Below are 16,316 nucleotides of genomic sequence, written 5' to 3'. Positions count from 1 at the left end.
GCAGCTTTATATATACTTCCTTTCCCCAACCCCTGCAATTCTACCCCCTTCACTATAGAGCTGCCCAGGAAAATCACTTCGGGCTCCTGTCTAACTATTGTACCCCTTTTCGTATCCCTGCCCTCTTCATGCCTGTTCACATCTACGTTGCTTGTACCCACAGCCTTACTGCCGGCCTCCTCCCGCACCCTCCTTGCTACCCCTTCATTCTGCAACCTGACACCTGTTTCCTGAACTTCCCCAGTACATGCCTCTGCATATGTGGCCTTAACAGCTTGAGTCCTTACTTTCTCCCTCCCTTCCAGCTCCTCCACCCTCCTGCGCAGCCTATCTACCTCCACATCTGCCTCCTTTCTCATCTGCCTTTCCTTTTCAACTTCCTCCTTTGTCCTCTTCAGCTCGCACTCCAGCCTTTCGACCCTTACTAACACACTTCTCAACCCATCCTCCCTTTTTACTTCTTCCTCTACCCTCTCTAATCTATGTTTTATTTCCATCTCCTTCGTGTACAACACCTCACCTAATCCTTCTTCCAAATCGACTTCCCTCCTTGTCCCACTCAGACCCTCAACAATCTTTCCTCCCAGAATATCACCAATGAAATTGAGTGCCCAGTCCTTACCCACATCTACATTCCCTCCTTCCCTCTGAGTTCCTGACACCCCACCTACCAGCTCCTGGCTACCACTGCTTCTTGCCATTGCCACTACACTTCCTGAACCCTTGTTATCCTTGTCACAATCCTTACACATCCACTCCTGCCCCAGACTACCCAGCTCCCCCTCCTCTAGTCCTGCACACTCCGTATGGACCCAGCCTTCGCATTTGTCACACCGTACACCACTCTCTCCATCTTTCCACACCTTTTTACAACCCACACATTTAAGCTTCGACTTACATTTCACCCTACCCATTTTGTCACAATTCACTATTCTACACTAACCTATTACCCAAATAACTTAAATAATATATAATCCTACTGTAATAACCAACAGATAATCCTACACCTTAGATCTTATTTCTACTCTAATTAAACGGCCACGTGGCGACCGCAAATCAACACAACACTACTACCTCCTTATGCAAAAGATTAAACACTAAAACCCTTAATTCTTATCTACATTGATACAAAATATATAATGTTACGCCGCTATCTTAGTATACTCCCTTCTCAACTCCTTTGTACTCCTATAATTCCACCATTTCCGCAGAGCTCAATTCCACATATCATTACTTGCCCGCCATCTTGTTAATCACAAGGCCTTCCATCTTCGTTTTCATTATGATGTACGCTCTAAATTTCAATGATAAATACAGCGCACATCACGTCGGGGTCACCACTTTTTATATTGGGTACACGCATCAACTACCCGTCAATGTGTCCTCCCTGTCTAATATAAACCGCAAAACACTTAATTATCAATACAGTAAAATAAAACATTACGATCCCGATCGTCACATTACTTGTTTATTTGCGATTCCCGCATAACAGAATATTAGAACAATTACACATCTCTTTTAACAACCATAGCCACCATCTTGAATAGCTAATCCATTACCCAAACAGAAAACATTTCACTCTTTACTTAAAGTCATGTCCAATACAAAAACATCAAGCCATATACATAAATAAAATGTGTCCATATCCAACAACATGTATTTTAATATGCACGGGGTGAACAAGTCGCGGGTTCCCGTCCACGAGGACGTGAGGTGCTGGACGAGACGCGCGCGGGGAGGGGGTCGGCGCGAGGTGAGTCGGCAGTCACGTCTGGAGAACCGCGGGGCAGAGACGTGACGGCCGCGAGCTCTCGCCAAGACGAGTGAAACGGGTGAGCATAGAGGCCTCCGGGCTTAACCACAGTGACGCGGGGAATAGATCAGCAACAGTCTTCGAGTTGTGTCAGGCAGTTCGGAACTATGGAGATTAGTATGCCAACTATTGCCAAGGGGTCGCCTTATTGTAGATAGTTTAGTTTTTTTTTTAATTAGTGTTTCATAATTTTTTCCTTTCCTCTCGTATGTATGTATATATATCTTTATTCGCTTGTATAGTCGTGCATTGCCTAGGATAAAATAGTACCATTGTGTCATGGACGAGACCTCGCCATATTAATGGGACAGTTCAGAAACTGTGTCCGCAGGTAGTGCTTGCCGGTAGTCGCTACAGGGCAGGAAATCAAAGCCCTGCCGGTTTGGGACAAACGCCATCGGTTAGCGTTGCGACGCCGGCGCCTACTACTTCCCATAGGCGGTCGTGTAAGGGGAAATTCTCGTGTAGTCAGGCCTCACCTAATAACGGTCATAGGCGGGAACTGCGATAGCCCCGTGCCAGTGCAAATAGTGGCCAAAAAAAAGAGTGAGTGCCACGAAACCCTATGTAGTTTCATTATTAGCAGGCTAGATCCTCTTAACTGCCACGCGGCCCGAAACCCACCCCCAACTGAGCTAGCCCAGAACCTACACAACCAATAAGGGGATCAGCCCGCTCCTCGACATTAGTTTACAGTATAATACATCAAAGAGCCCGAACTACCGCTAGCAAGTGTGTCCAACTCCGTGCTTAAACCGGGTGTGTAGCCAATCGCCTTAGTAAGTGTGGTGGGTCGTGTCCCGACACTAAACCTGAGATGGGCTGAGCTCCAAGGCATCTTGTACGAGCAGTTATACAGTATCACAATAAACCCAGTGGCAAGAACCCAGTCTCCTTATTGCACAACATAGCAACCCCTCATTCTCTGCCACGACGACCAACACCCTAGCCCCTGAAATCGAGCCGAGTTCAAACAGGACCAGCGACCACCGGTGACCATCCAAAAAGTTGGGGGGGGGGGGGGAAGCATTATAATCTTATGTCTTTATTATTTTTTTCTTACTTACTTGTCAATTCGTTGCATAAAAATTTCCGTGTTTGATATATTTTAGCTATTTTTAATCATCATTTTTCTGACTGTGGTAGTATGTTTGAGTAGATTGTCACACAAAATTAAATACCAGACTGAAGCCAATATTTACTACACATTTGCTTACAATTTGTGGACGAACTGTATCGTAACTGTTCGGAAACTAGCTGAAGCGCATCGTGTACACCATTTTTTCTTGTGTTTTTTTTTAACCCATAGTTTTTACACTGTGCGCACGAACTGCGTAATTATTTGGTTTGGTTGAGTTCGGTTAGGTTAGGCTATTACCATCTTGTTAAACAGAATTATAGTAAAGTTTTAAGAAGGGGTAAAGTTTTACAGTTTTTCTCTAAAATGAATACTTTTCGTACATTTAGCACACTCGAAATTATTTCAAAGAATTTTATATTAAATTTCGTGTGCGAGTTTAATATAATTTTGTTTCAAACATGAGAACACATGCATTTTCTCGTTACTGAGTTAATATGTGATATCATAGGCAATTACAAATTTTGCTTTTTCTTTACAGCAAAAGAATATATTTAAACTCACTTAAATGTGCTTGTTCTTCATAAATAATTCAAGCATTTTTACTTATCTTTATTTTTTAAATAGTATATAATACGACATACAATTTTTGAAAAGATCATCAAATTGTAGTGTTTATAATTTAATTAAAATAAACAATAACTTTAAAATTCCCGCTTTATTTATCGCTACCTCGGTAAGTATCGATTACTTTCGGAGAGCTATTTTGGACAACCTCCGTGTAATATTGGTAAACTTGTAGCAAATATTTGCTTGTAGGGTGTGAATAAGATTACTCTATTATCTGTGCAATTAGAATCATATGATACCATGTAATAGTGTTGTTGTGGACGATAAATTTGTTATTTTGACGAGTGAGTTTTTTTGAATATTCGACTAAACGTAAGATATTCACAAATAAGTAATACAATTTAGGAATTGGATTCACAAACACAAACATTTGTTAATTCGTATTGGATCCTATTTAATATCAACAAATGACTGACCCTTTCCTGCACTATACGCCCAAATGATTCCGTGAAATTTAGTTGTTAACGACGCAATACCAAATATTGTCTTTTTTTTTTTTTAATTGATTAAATAGTTATTGGCTTCCGCCCACAGCCAGAACTTGATGCCTTTTCTTAGTCGAAACTTTTTTTATTATATCATCAATTAAATATCCGTACGTAGATTAACACCCATGCCTTACCCAGGACTCGAACCCAGAACCTCTCGCACCATAAGCCGGTGTGCATCTGACTACACTGCAGAGGTCGGCCATATTGTGGTAGGACCACAGTATTTGGTGCTTTCATATAATTGTTGATGACATTACCAACATTGTGGCGCTGATGTCATCTCCACTCCTATATTCTTATGGGACAAGTGCACAAATATGGGGTTTTTGGGAGGGTAACATTTACATTCTTGTTAAGCACAAATTTAATTTTTGTTTGGAGTCATTCTGAAGGAGAGCCACTTTTCCGTAAAAAGTATTTAAAAAAAAAGGTCGTAAGAGTGGTGAAAGGTTTGAATTACTATTACACCTGGACAGAGAGAGGTAGCATAGTGGCTATACACTGGTCTCAAATTTTGGAAGTAAGACTTGGTTTCAAATCCTCCATCCATCAGGATTTCAGTTTCCAATGATTTTTCTAAATCACTCCAGGCAATCTGGGTTGGTTTTATGTTCAAAATTTTAAATCAATAAAATGTTTACTATGAAGGTTAAAACCACCATGGCTAATTCATGATTTTTTTTGGTTATATTGTAAGTATAGTCAAGTAAATAACAAAATACAAAAAATTTCAATTACGAAATATTTATGTCACCTTTTATGTATACAAAATCAGTTCTCATGATCATTTTGTTTACAAAATCTGCCAGTTTGAACAAGTCTAGTAACTTCTCTCTTTCTTTCTCTTTCTCATTTTTTTTATATTACAAATGAACTATACATAGATGTTTTTTGATTGCCTTTAAAATGGTTATTTTTTTCTGATTTAGTGTACTCATACATTCATTAAAACAAATTGTAAAGAAAATTACAAACCCCAAAAACCAAAATGTAAGTTGAAAATTAAATGTGGCCATTTAAAAATTGACGTTGCTACATAAGTTTTCCAAACTTACGTCACAAAAAATTTTATACTTATATGACAATAACTTTCAGGAATTGCTGTTGTTTTTATGGGAAAAAGTGTGCAGAGGTAAAATGTACGAAATTTTGTGATTATGGAAATTGATCCAGACTCCATAAATATTGTGTACAACTTATAATTTCCTCACAGTAGCTTTTCATGGTCGAAATATTTGCCCAAGTTATTGACTGCGGAAACAATTGGCACTACCATATTACTGACTTGGTGGAGACTGTCCTCAGGACATAACATTGCCTGTGTAGAACTTGACTCATATCCCCCTGACGCAGTTACCTTGATGCGACAAGACTTGCCTCGCTGTCAGCATCGGGCACAGTTAGAATATGTTAAAATGGGCTTTCATAGACATTCCATATGCCGATCTCGCTGTCGTAAGTGGTCAGCATGTGGACGAACACAGGAAGAAGTACACGTGATCATTTAATATTTATTACATGCCATAGCGTCACATGCCGCTCATACTCCCAAGTTAGCCTACAAATTAAAATTCACTAAACATTCGCTAAAATCTAAAATGACCAACAATTTCCAGTTTTTAGGAAAGATTTTGTACCAAAAAATCTCAAAAAAAAAATATATATATATATGTATGTATATATATATATATATATATATATATATATATATATATATATATATATATATATATATATATATATATATATATATCAAAAATTTCCTATTTCAGAGCCACCTTGTGGTTGGATAAAGTTTATCATGGTATTGACATTACTCCAGCTAGCGGATTTAAATGGAATTACTAACTAAACAGTTGAACCCACGACGTAATCTCCGAAAATGATTAAAATATTTAAGTGTACTGGTATGATGAAGTTCAGTTGAGATACAAAAGTTGGAACTCTTTGTAGAGCGGAAGGCATCTTACTTCAGTTGGTGATGCAATGCAACTGAGGCGATTGCTGGCTGATGGGAATGCTGTGCAGCATACTGACGCCAAGTTAAACTTCGGTTGCATCATTAAAATTTGTGCCGTTAATGTATAAAAGTAAAAAGATAGTTAGATTCTTAAAATCACTACACAGCTATTTAAACAAAAAAAAAATATGTAAAAATTACTATTCAAAATTATAAATTCCTTGGTGGCCTTCTGCAAGTTCAGGTCCTTTCCACTGGTAAAGATAATTGAAATAAAGTTATCATATAGAATTTTTGTGGGATCCTGAAAAAAACTCTCAACACTTGGGGCAACAAAGAAAGGTTTACAATATGAATTAGCTTATATGAGGAACAATGCCCAGACTGATGCGCCCTCTTACGTAAGTTAGTGGGGGGGTCACATGATGTCATGATGGGAAGAGCCATGAGGATGGGAAGGGTGTTGAGGGTTATGTAGCACTGTGGGGTTGAAGCCCGGACAATGTCAAGTTATATTTATGAGGGGATGTATATGATTTTTTTTTGTTCTATAAATCACTCTAGCTTGTGTAAAAAGAATATGTACCAGTAAATTATGCTACACGTTGTGTGTTTGTTTATTTATGTACGTGTTGAAAATAAATTTTGTATATTGTGGTTTTTTCTATGCTTGGTTTCAGAATTTATTAGTTACACAATATAAATGAATAAAAATCTTTCCAATATTTGTGCTGGATTATATAGTAGAATATGCTCTATCATCTTTCTAAATAGAGAGGTCTTCAAATATTCTTTTCCATTTACACAACTGCTTCAATTCTTAAGGCACCATTTTTTCTTATTTTTTTATTTAGATTTTTTTTTGGCAATAGCTTGTATTTCAAGATAATTTTTTAACCGACATTTGCTGTGCCATTATTTTGGACATATATTTTGATTGTAGCATACTTTGAAATATATTTGGATATGTATGCCTACATTTTCGTATGTGAGTTTAGGCAGTTCTGCTATCAAAATGGAAAAACATTTAATATAATTAGATTGTTATTATTTTGGCGGACACCTTACACCCTTACTATATTCTTAAAGAGTTCTTGCCAAGGATGCAATTTAAACCCACAACTCTGGGACATAAGTCTGATAAACTTGGATCCCGTATATTCAAGAGATCTGTTGTAAGATCTTGATCAAATTTTAGTAATGTTAGAAGTCAATTATTTGTAAAATAAGACAAAGACTTAACAATTTGACTACTTATGTTTGTTAGCCATCCAGGGTAAGGGGAATATGCTGGGTAGGAAGGTAAATGCCCCCCTAAATCATCACCAAACTATCAGTCCCACCAAATAATGGAAATAATTTGAAAGCAAATGGCAGATTTCAGAAAGAAAATTTCCATCTTCTCCCCCTCCAGAATGAAATTTTGTATTTGCTCCTGTCATAGGGCTGGTGGTTTTATTAATTTGTGACATTTAATAGCGTGAGTCTCAGGATATTAACTTTACAATGAACATGTTCAAAGCTTAGAAGAGATTTCAAGTGAGATCCACTTGACACAGCATACCTGAATTTGAAATTTACTTTTAAATGGTTTTCTGCTTTACAATTCTTGTGCTTCTCTGTGTGTGTGAAAAAAGTCATAAGCTGGTGTGTGACTCATGGAATCCAAGTCCAGGATAGTTATTTGGTTTCACAGTATGGAAATGTAGCTAATGGTTTGGTAGTGACATATGGAGTTTGTGTGACTATGATAAACTAAATCGAACCTATCATGTTTTCGTTGTAAAGCAGGTATGATACCCAGTGCACTGTACAAATAAACCTTCAGCTTGTACTATCGTGTAAGTATATGCTGATATGTGTGGATTATAGTAGCAAATATTAGTTCTCTTTTTGAAGAGAATAGTTCTTTGATGCTTCTATGTAATGTTGCTTACTTTCCCATTCAAATTTTAATTCTTAGAGCTTTACTATCTCTTGTAATGTAGGCCTTATTCAAATTAAAGATAATCAACATATTTTATGATAATGTATTATATCTTTTAACTCCTATTTCGATCCAAGTTTGCCATCATTTATTTCCTGTTACAATTCTTTGTTGAGTCTGGCTTTCCAATTCCTTGAATCAAGTTGCATACAACAGTGTTACATGATTACGAGCTCAGAGAGCCAGACTCATCAAAGGATTGTAATAGAAAGTTTTAAAGATGGCAAGCCTGGCTTTAAAAAGTTCAAAGGGTTAATTTATGTTGGTAGTTTTTACTTGGTACCGTAAATAAGTATAAAAGTACCTATTTCTATTGGGGAGTAAAAAAACAAAATTTATATTTTCGAACCCCAGCTAGGTTTTGGTGGTATTATACAAGCTGCTTGTATAAAAGAGTTTTTCCTTGCACTTGCTTTTTTAAATGACTATTGTTTCTGCATATTAATATGATTAAAGATCTTTATTTTCTCATGATATTTGTAAAATTTTGTAAATTTGGAAAGGTATTTTTTTTGGTGATAAAATGTAGGCCTATATTAAAATTATAATAAACTGTACATACAATGACTTCTGTGCTGTAAAATCAAGAATAATTTATGTTTTTGTAGAGTAGTTGTTTTGTAAGTTCAGCCAAGAAATTTAGTATACCTATTTAATTTCAAACTTGTATCACTGTTTGCAAATTTTTTTGTGAATAACTGTTTACAATTGACATTCAATTTTTTACAGCACAAAAGTTTCTTTACTAAAAATGTATTTATTTTTCATTTAGGTTTTAGCAAGCCTACAGGTTTTACTGATTGATATTTTTGTTTGGTTTTTTGAGGAACTATTTTTATAGGGCATAGTTGTAGACAGTGGCGTAGTTCCTAGAAGCTGTTTTTTTTTTTTTTTTTAATGGATCACAGTTTGTTTTTGTCCCAGTCTAGAGGGGACATGAAAATATTAGCATGAATGGATATTGACACTTCAAATTAATTTTTATGATTATATATTAGTTACAGCCTAACAAGCTTATAAAAAATTCCAAATTAATTTTTTCTGTATCTTAAGTTATTCTTAAATCACAGAATTTTGATTCATGTGTTCCAGGTTTTTTTTGTTTTGCAATTTTGCACCACCGCGTTGTTTTATATTGCTGTGTGCGGAGCAGGTTGAGAAATTCTGTGTTACTGAAGAAACGTAAGCTATTTGTTTTATTTTATTTTTCATTTGACTAACTAAAAGTTACAGCAACTTTTCATATTGTACAAGTGTTATGTGCCTAAATAGTATATAGGTATTGCCTTACCATGGGAAAATTATTTTGAGTAATGAGCATGTATGACAATTAACATGTACTAATCATTGCTTTGTACTGTAAGCTATTAAAGGGAATAGATGCAGTGTAATCTATGGCTTGGTTCATATATGGTGTACTTTCTCCATCTTGTAATCTATGGCTTTGTTCGCATATGGTGTATTTTCTCCAACTTGTCTTACCAAACAGTATCCAAGCGTTCTTTTTTCGGGAAGTAGCACTCAAGTTATTTGAACCACATACGACTGATGGGGTGTAACTACATCCACACCTCCGTGTAAATAGGTGTGGGTGGGCAGGAATTATGAATATTTATACCGGGTTTCGTAATTTAGCTCTTAAATTTAGGTTATCCATAACAAATAATGTTCTTAAGTGAAAATTTTATATTTTATGTAGGACACCCAATACACCTTAAAGTGCAGAAGTTGCAAAAGGTGAGGCATGTGAGTAAAGCCAATGTTATCTTGCTTAAGTCTATGGTAATAATTCAACTGTTATGTTTACTTATATTTCTACCTCTCTGAAAGGGTGACTATGCCAATCTAACTACATGCAGATTTCAAATGTGCCAATAACTTCACCAAAACCAGCATGATAATTCCAGTTATAGTTGTCATTTGAACTAATTTTCAGGTACTTAGATTAAAAATGATAATATTTTGTGGCTAAGTGTTTGTTCTAACATATAACAAATAACAAGCATATTTTTTTCAGACAACTGGGAAATAATTTTACTGGTTATTCTTATTCAAAATAATATCTTTATTGGATGCCCTTGTAATCTCTGGTCATTTACTTAAAATGTATTGCTTAGTATGTTTAAAGAACACTGTTTTTGTGAGCAGTAAAATTTATGAAAATAAAACACTCATCAGAATCATCATAAAACTCATATTTAACAGTCCCACTTACAGCATTAATAGTCAGAAAAATTACTAAAAATGATTTATTAAAATCTTTAAATAATGCTTTATTGACATGTTCTATATGGATAGTACTTTATTTTAAATGACAATTTGAGTATCTATTTATAACTTGTAATGGATGGATCAATCCCAGCTTTTTAATTATGGCTTTTCCACACACCTTCTCTGCTGCTTGTTTGTACATTACTGTACTTCTAGCCATCTTATAAGATATCTGTAGTGTATAAATCTACCTTATCTATAGTTGGCTCTTGGTTAAGTGAACTCTTGACCATATACTTTCAGTGCATAAAAGGTTATGATAAATAAATTATTCATAATATTAGTGTTTGGATTAAATTTTAAGCAGTTTATTTCAAAAGTATGATTTAACAAATTGACAGTGTACAAGTTTGTTACATTTTCGTATTGCCATATATATTATTTTTCCTTGTGTGACACTGCACATCTGTTTCATTATATGTGCTTCAGATAACCTGTATTTCCTGTCCAGGGATACAATTGATTTATCTCTTAAAATATAATTTTTTTTTTGGCATTCCACTTCTCCGTACAGCTAAAAGTAATCTACAAATTTATTAATCTACAAAGCTCTCCTTGTACACAGTTTTAACTGTCCTTACTATTATATACATAGTATTCCTATCTTTGTCCTCTAAACTCTTATTGATTAATCGAAGCCTTGCACTATGAACCGATAGAAATTACCAGCTTCTCCTCAAACTTGATTAGTCTTTGTAGAACAGTTAAAATTGTTTTGACTTAGCATTCAAATTACCATCTATCCTCTCAGAATGTGTCCCATTCTCTCACTTTGTGTTACTTGTCCCAAACTGTCTCTATTTTTCTTTAATGCTGTCGTCAATTTATTAAACCCTAATGGTCAATGCAACAAAAAATCTGTTTATAAATATAGTTAATGTCTATTTATTTTAATGCAACATTTTAGAATACTACTTGTTTCTTTTTCAGTACCATTAGGGCTTATCCCTACACTACACATCAGCAGCACCAAGAGTTATTTTAATAACAGTGACATGCATGACAACCGTGTCACCTGAAAAGGGCATTAGAAATCGCTGCCAGTACAGATGCTTCCTCATGTGTTTCTGAAAGTGGTCTGCCACTTTTTTTTAGCACTTTCTGTCTTCTTTGCTTTCACGACCAGCTTGGCTACAGTAGTTGCTCCCCGCTGAAATCCTCGGCATACTTCTTGCAATCGCTGGATACTGTACGGAACCAGGGTACGATCACCACAGGTTCGTCAGCCACCGGCTCATTGAACCTGTCGCTGCGGTATGCAGAGAAATATACTTATTGGTAACCTTATCATCTCGGTGAAGTTTTGGATGCTACCATCATAGTTTACTAGCCCATTGTTGGGACACAACTGGTCAGTACATTCAGCTATGTACTTTACCAGTGTCCGGTCTTGTTTTAAGAGGGACCACTGTGTGTGATAGGGATCACTTCCCTCCCACAAAGTTTGATTACGAGTGGGTTCGAACCTGGATTTTTACACAAGGGGAAGTATGGCCATCGTTGACTAGATGTGGGTTTTCTTGAGGTACTCTCATTCACTCCCACCAATAAATTCCACCACTGCACCTGACCTGACTACTACTTGCATTTTCTCTCAACCACTGCCTGACTGCTTGGACACTAGATTACACCATTATGATCACAGAGACAATAGAGATGGCTCAGCAGTTCTTAACTGGTAGACTCTACGTGTAACACTTCATTCAGTGCTTCACTTTCCTATCCCCACTACTTAAGTAATTTCCCAGATTTACTGATTTTAGTTCTGTTACTTCTTATGGAAAGACTTAAGAAGGTTCAGCCTGGTGTTTTGGCATTGTGATCCTCATTTTATTTATACTAAGAAGCACACACCCGTCTTTGATACCATGGTGCCTGTGGTAGCATTGGAAGAATGCTTCTTTCGTGAGGAGGTCAAATAGGTGATAATTGTAAACTTATCTACATTTTGGAACTAATCAATTGTAAATGGTTTGAAGCTCACAAAGGCTTATCTCATTGTTTTAGTCCAGTTGCATAAATATGAAATTTAAAACCTTTTTAATTTTTCGGCAATGACTGAAGATATTTTTTTGTCAGTTTTGGTTAGTTAAAGGGGATTCGGAATAGAATAATAAATATTTTGGTCTGTTGAAGACGTCTGGCCTGTATTTGTTTATGGCGAATAGATGGATGGTATCCTTGCTGTTCAAAAAGGCAGCGAATTGTTCTACCAAAGTCATCACAGTTTTCTTTTTTAGTTTATCAAGATAGATGTATTATTTACGGGAAAGAACATTTTTTTTCTACGTGACGGCCTTATCCTTTGCATGGCCGTGAGCCATTTGCTGTTACAGGGGCATAATATTTTGAAGAAAGTCTTACCAGGGGGCTGAGGGGTGTATGTAATACCCACCAGGCCCTCCCCTAGAAAATTTGAAAAATAAACTCTTTAAAAGAAAGATTTTTAAGCCAATCCAGGACGTAAATTATAACAATGCTTTTGCTCATTTATCTTGAGAAATTTTTGTATTCTGTCCTGATAAATTATTCTCAGGTTGGTTTTATAAATCCTTAAAATCAAATTCCAGTAAAACTGTGTTATTATGTGAGGCAATAAAATCCAAGCAAGATTTTCTTGTACAAAATCATGAATTTTAAAAATGAATTAACCAGAACTTTAATATTAGAAAAAAATTCAATTTTACTTTTTCCAATAACGTCCATATTTTCAACAATGAAATTAAAAATGAAATGGCCTGGTGCGGTGCAGGGCCTGAATAGTGGCAGAACCCTTGGCGGTTGCCCAGGCGTAAAAAAAAATTAAGTTAGCAAAAGGCTGACTTTCAGCATCGTTTCTGTTTATTTTGTGACTTCCGTGATCTTTAGACATCCTGTTAATACAGTTTTAATAACGACTTATTCAAAATCCAAATTCTTGTAATTATTTCTCACCAACAGCATTCAGGAAATGTTTCACTTAGATTCATTAGTTGTCCCATCACCAAGAAGAAATATTTTAGTGTGATGATGGCTGGAATGAGTATTTTCAGGATACATTGGTATGTTCAAACATTTTGTCGCAGGGAGTGGAGAAATAGTTAGAGGTACTTATAGGCTGTAGTTGTGTTGTGCTGTCACTATGCCATAAGTCCCATAGTGTACACCAAATGACGTCAAGAGACTGCCAATGTTGCCTTTCAGAGCTTTTATACTTACGTACCTTGAACGTGCTTAGTCAATGAACTCGGAAGCTGTGTAGCTGCAGCCCGTTTTATTCAACTGTTTCACAGGACAAAAGTTTAAGTTGGTTGCAGATGCATGACCTCATCGGAACACAGGTTTACTGCAGGTTTGGGAGTGATGAGAGTTCAACAGCATCAATGCTTACTATTAAAAGTTCTTGATTGGTAAGTCACACTAAGGATAGCTGAGTTGCTGTGTGTTATTATTTACAAGTTAATTTCATTGCACAGTGTCACATATAAATGCAAGATTATAACCATTTAATTATGGAAAATTATTTTGATTCACCACAGGTGTAGTGTTAATATATATAAGTGAGTTAAAATTAAGTGAATAACTAAAATATTTAGTTTTTTTCAATTGCATGTTGCTGTAAATCCATTAACCATTATTATTATGTTTGTGAGTTATTATATAAGCCTAGAAAATGATGGATATTAGCTTTCAATAAAATCCATTTAATCTTTCTTGTTCTTTATAATGTGTTCATTCTCATTTAAATTAACCTCATTTTCATCCAGACACTACTAAAAAATACGATGTTAAAAAATATTTGGGCTTTTGCTAGGGGACATTGTTTTTTTTATATCCTTGTATTTGTGTTGTTAGAGTGAATAACTTAGATTTTTGAAAGGAATTACCTTTTTTTTTAAATTTCCGCCAGTATGTAAATACCACTTTTTCTTTTGAAATTTCAGTGCCCACACAAACTTGTATGGTTTGTTCTTTGTAATATAGTGGTGTAAGGAGTAAAATAAAACAACATGGGTCCTTCAGATATAGATATTTAATTTGTCCAGTGATTTAAAGTTTCCAGTTTTATAACAAAAATCTAAAATAAATCTTTATAGATTCTAAGAAACTACATGGTAGAAAAGGTATTAAAAAGCATTTTTCAAAATAAATCATTCAAACAATAAATAAATCAAAGTATTATGTTACAATTATGAAGAGAATTAAGGTGCTAATGAAATACTGCTAAACATTCAACAAACACATTTTGGCAAGCAGAAGTCATAATGTTAAAAATGAAATAGAAACTAAGTAAAACCCGTACTCATCTCTACTATAATCTAAAAAATAAATATTTCAAATAATATGACAACACTAAAAATTAGGAAACACATTTAGTGTTTGAACTAATAACATCTGACATGTAACAGATAAATCTAATTTATCGCCAAATATTTTTAAAATATTGGTTTGTAACTGATGCAAACTATCTTACATTGCATTAAAGTTCAACTCGAACTTAATTATAAATAAATACTGTTAACGTGTAATAAATACATGCTTTTCTTCAGAGAAAGCTTACATAAAGTTTACCAACATAAAACATACAATGCATTTAGGAATACTGACAGTGGAATGATACCGTGTATCTAAAAATGCTACCAATTTGTACTAACTACATTTGTTAAAAAAAACTTGTATTGTCAACTATAATGAAGGCAACTGTGTTGAGAGTGTACATTATTAGAAAAATACTCTTGTAGTGGTTATTTAAAGGTTTCGAAAGTAATTTTGCATTTTCTACAAAGGAAAAATTTGTTATGAAAAGCTTAAAGAATGTACAGTATATATATTATAATTTTCTGATCTTTGAAATTCTGAATATCTTATTAACCAAACTAGTAATTGTACTTTTTAGTGCACACTTATTTTAGAAACCAAACAAAAACTATCAAGAAACACTTATAATAAATAGCTGCCTAAGAACCACCTTTGTTAATTTATGTCACTCTCATACACACAATCTCCACCTACTACACTTCCCTACAATAGGGTGCTTTCTGAATTTCTTAAAACATATTAAGAATCCTGATATGTGCTTGTAGTAGGTGAACATTTGTTTTAAATACATTTGCACCTTACTGTTATGACATTCAAAACTCATTCTCATATGCAACAAATATACACAACAAATAAATTAATACTTAAATTATCAGAATTGTTTGGATGTGATGGAAAACCTAATGACAAACATTATAGAAGAAACCTGAACGGATACGCTTGTGTGTACGACACTCATTGACAATGTTGTATATATCACTTGGATGGTGATGTTAAATCATTTGGTGATCATGTAGAGGAATGATGATGTGATGATAAAACAGAAAATCATGATGCGTTGCACTGTCTATCTGCTTCTTCAAGACTAGAATATGTAGATGTGGATGGCGTGTGCTTCCGTGGACAAGAAGAGTGTATGCTGTTGGATGACTGACAGGCCTGTTGCGTAACGCGATCATATATATTTTACTTCTTTCCTAGGAACTCGACCATCTGACTGAAATTCTCATCTTCTTCTGTGAGAAGCAAGGATTCCAAGCAGCTTGTGAAATAGGCACTGCTGAAGCAATTAGACCTGAAACATAAAGTTAATCACTATGAGAAAAAATGTTAGGACACTCTTTCATGCTTGGGAGGGCCCCTATCCACAAGACTTCTCAATGCTGTGCTGTAATGAATCATCTGAGAAAAAACTTGGTTTGAAACTTTTTTTTCAATCTTTCCATAAAAACCCACCAGAACGATAAAACAAAAAATAAATAAATAAAACAAAAATTTTATTTTTTTTATGTTAGACTTTTTTATTCTAGAAAAACTTTTAATTCATTTTCAGCCAGATAATTTAGTTATGACCATTATTTGGAATTATAAAATTATTTAAGAAGTGAAAATTATTTAAATTGAAGATATAAAAAATTATTTTCTATTTCAATTTATTACAAATAGTTAATATTTCAAAATTTTATTAGTCAAAATTACATAATTAATGGAACTGAATATATCAGCTTCATATATGGAATTACATTAGTATTTAGATGTTAGTGATGAGGTTATAAATGGATAGGATT

At 34.8% G+C, this 16,316-nt stretch overlaps 2 protein-coding genes across 4 annotated transcripts in view; one reads left to right on the top strand and one right to left on the bottom strand.

Annotated features, from left to right (window-relative positions):
• Positions 1-3,704: 3,704 nt before the first annotated feature.
• LOC134533743 (peroxisomal leader peptide-processing protease) overlaps positions 3,705-16,316 on the top strand; it is a 369,588-nt gene continuing 356,976 nt past the window's right edge. For 2 of the 3 annotated variants that reach the window (XM_063371384.1, XM_063371366.1), the window contains exons 1-2: positions 3,705-3,833; positions 9,052-9,141. The gene's annotated coding sequence lies outside the window, so the exon portion shown is untranslated. The remainder of the gene's footprint in view (positions 3,834-9,051; positions 9,142-16,316) is intronic. The other variant, XM_063371375.1, reaches the window with a different exon arrangement.
• Positions 14,225-16,316, bottom strand: part of LOC134533760 (ion transport peptide-like) — a 33,718-nt gene continuing 31,626 nt past the window's right edge. Inside the window, exon 4 of the mRNA XM_063371398.1 lies at positions 14,225-15,823. The gene's annotated coding sequence lies outside the window, so the exon portion shown is untranslated. The remainder of the gene's footprint in view (positions 15,824-16,316) is intronic.

Source organism: Bacillus rossius, chromosome 1 (assembly GCF_032445375.1).
Source record: "Bacillus rossius redtenbacheri isolate Brsri chromosome 1, Brsri_v3, whole genome shotgun sequence".
NCBI classification, from domain to species: Eukaryota; Metazoa; Arthropoda; class Insecta; order Phasmatodea; family Bacillidae; genus Bacillus; species Bacillus rossius.
The sequence above is the reverse complement of the archived record's forward strand: the minus strand, read 5'-3'. Positions and strand labels throughout refer to the sequence as shown.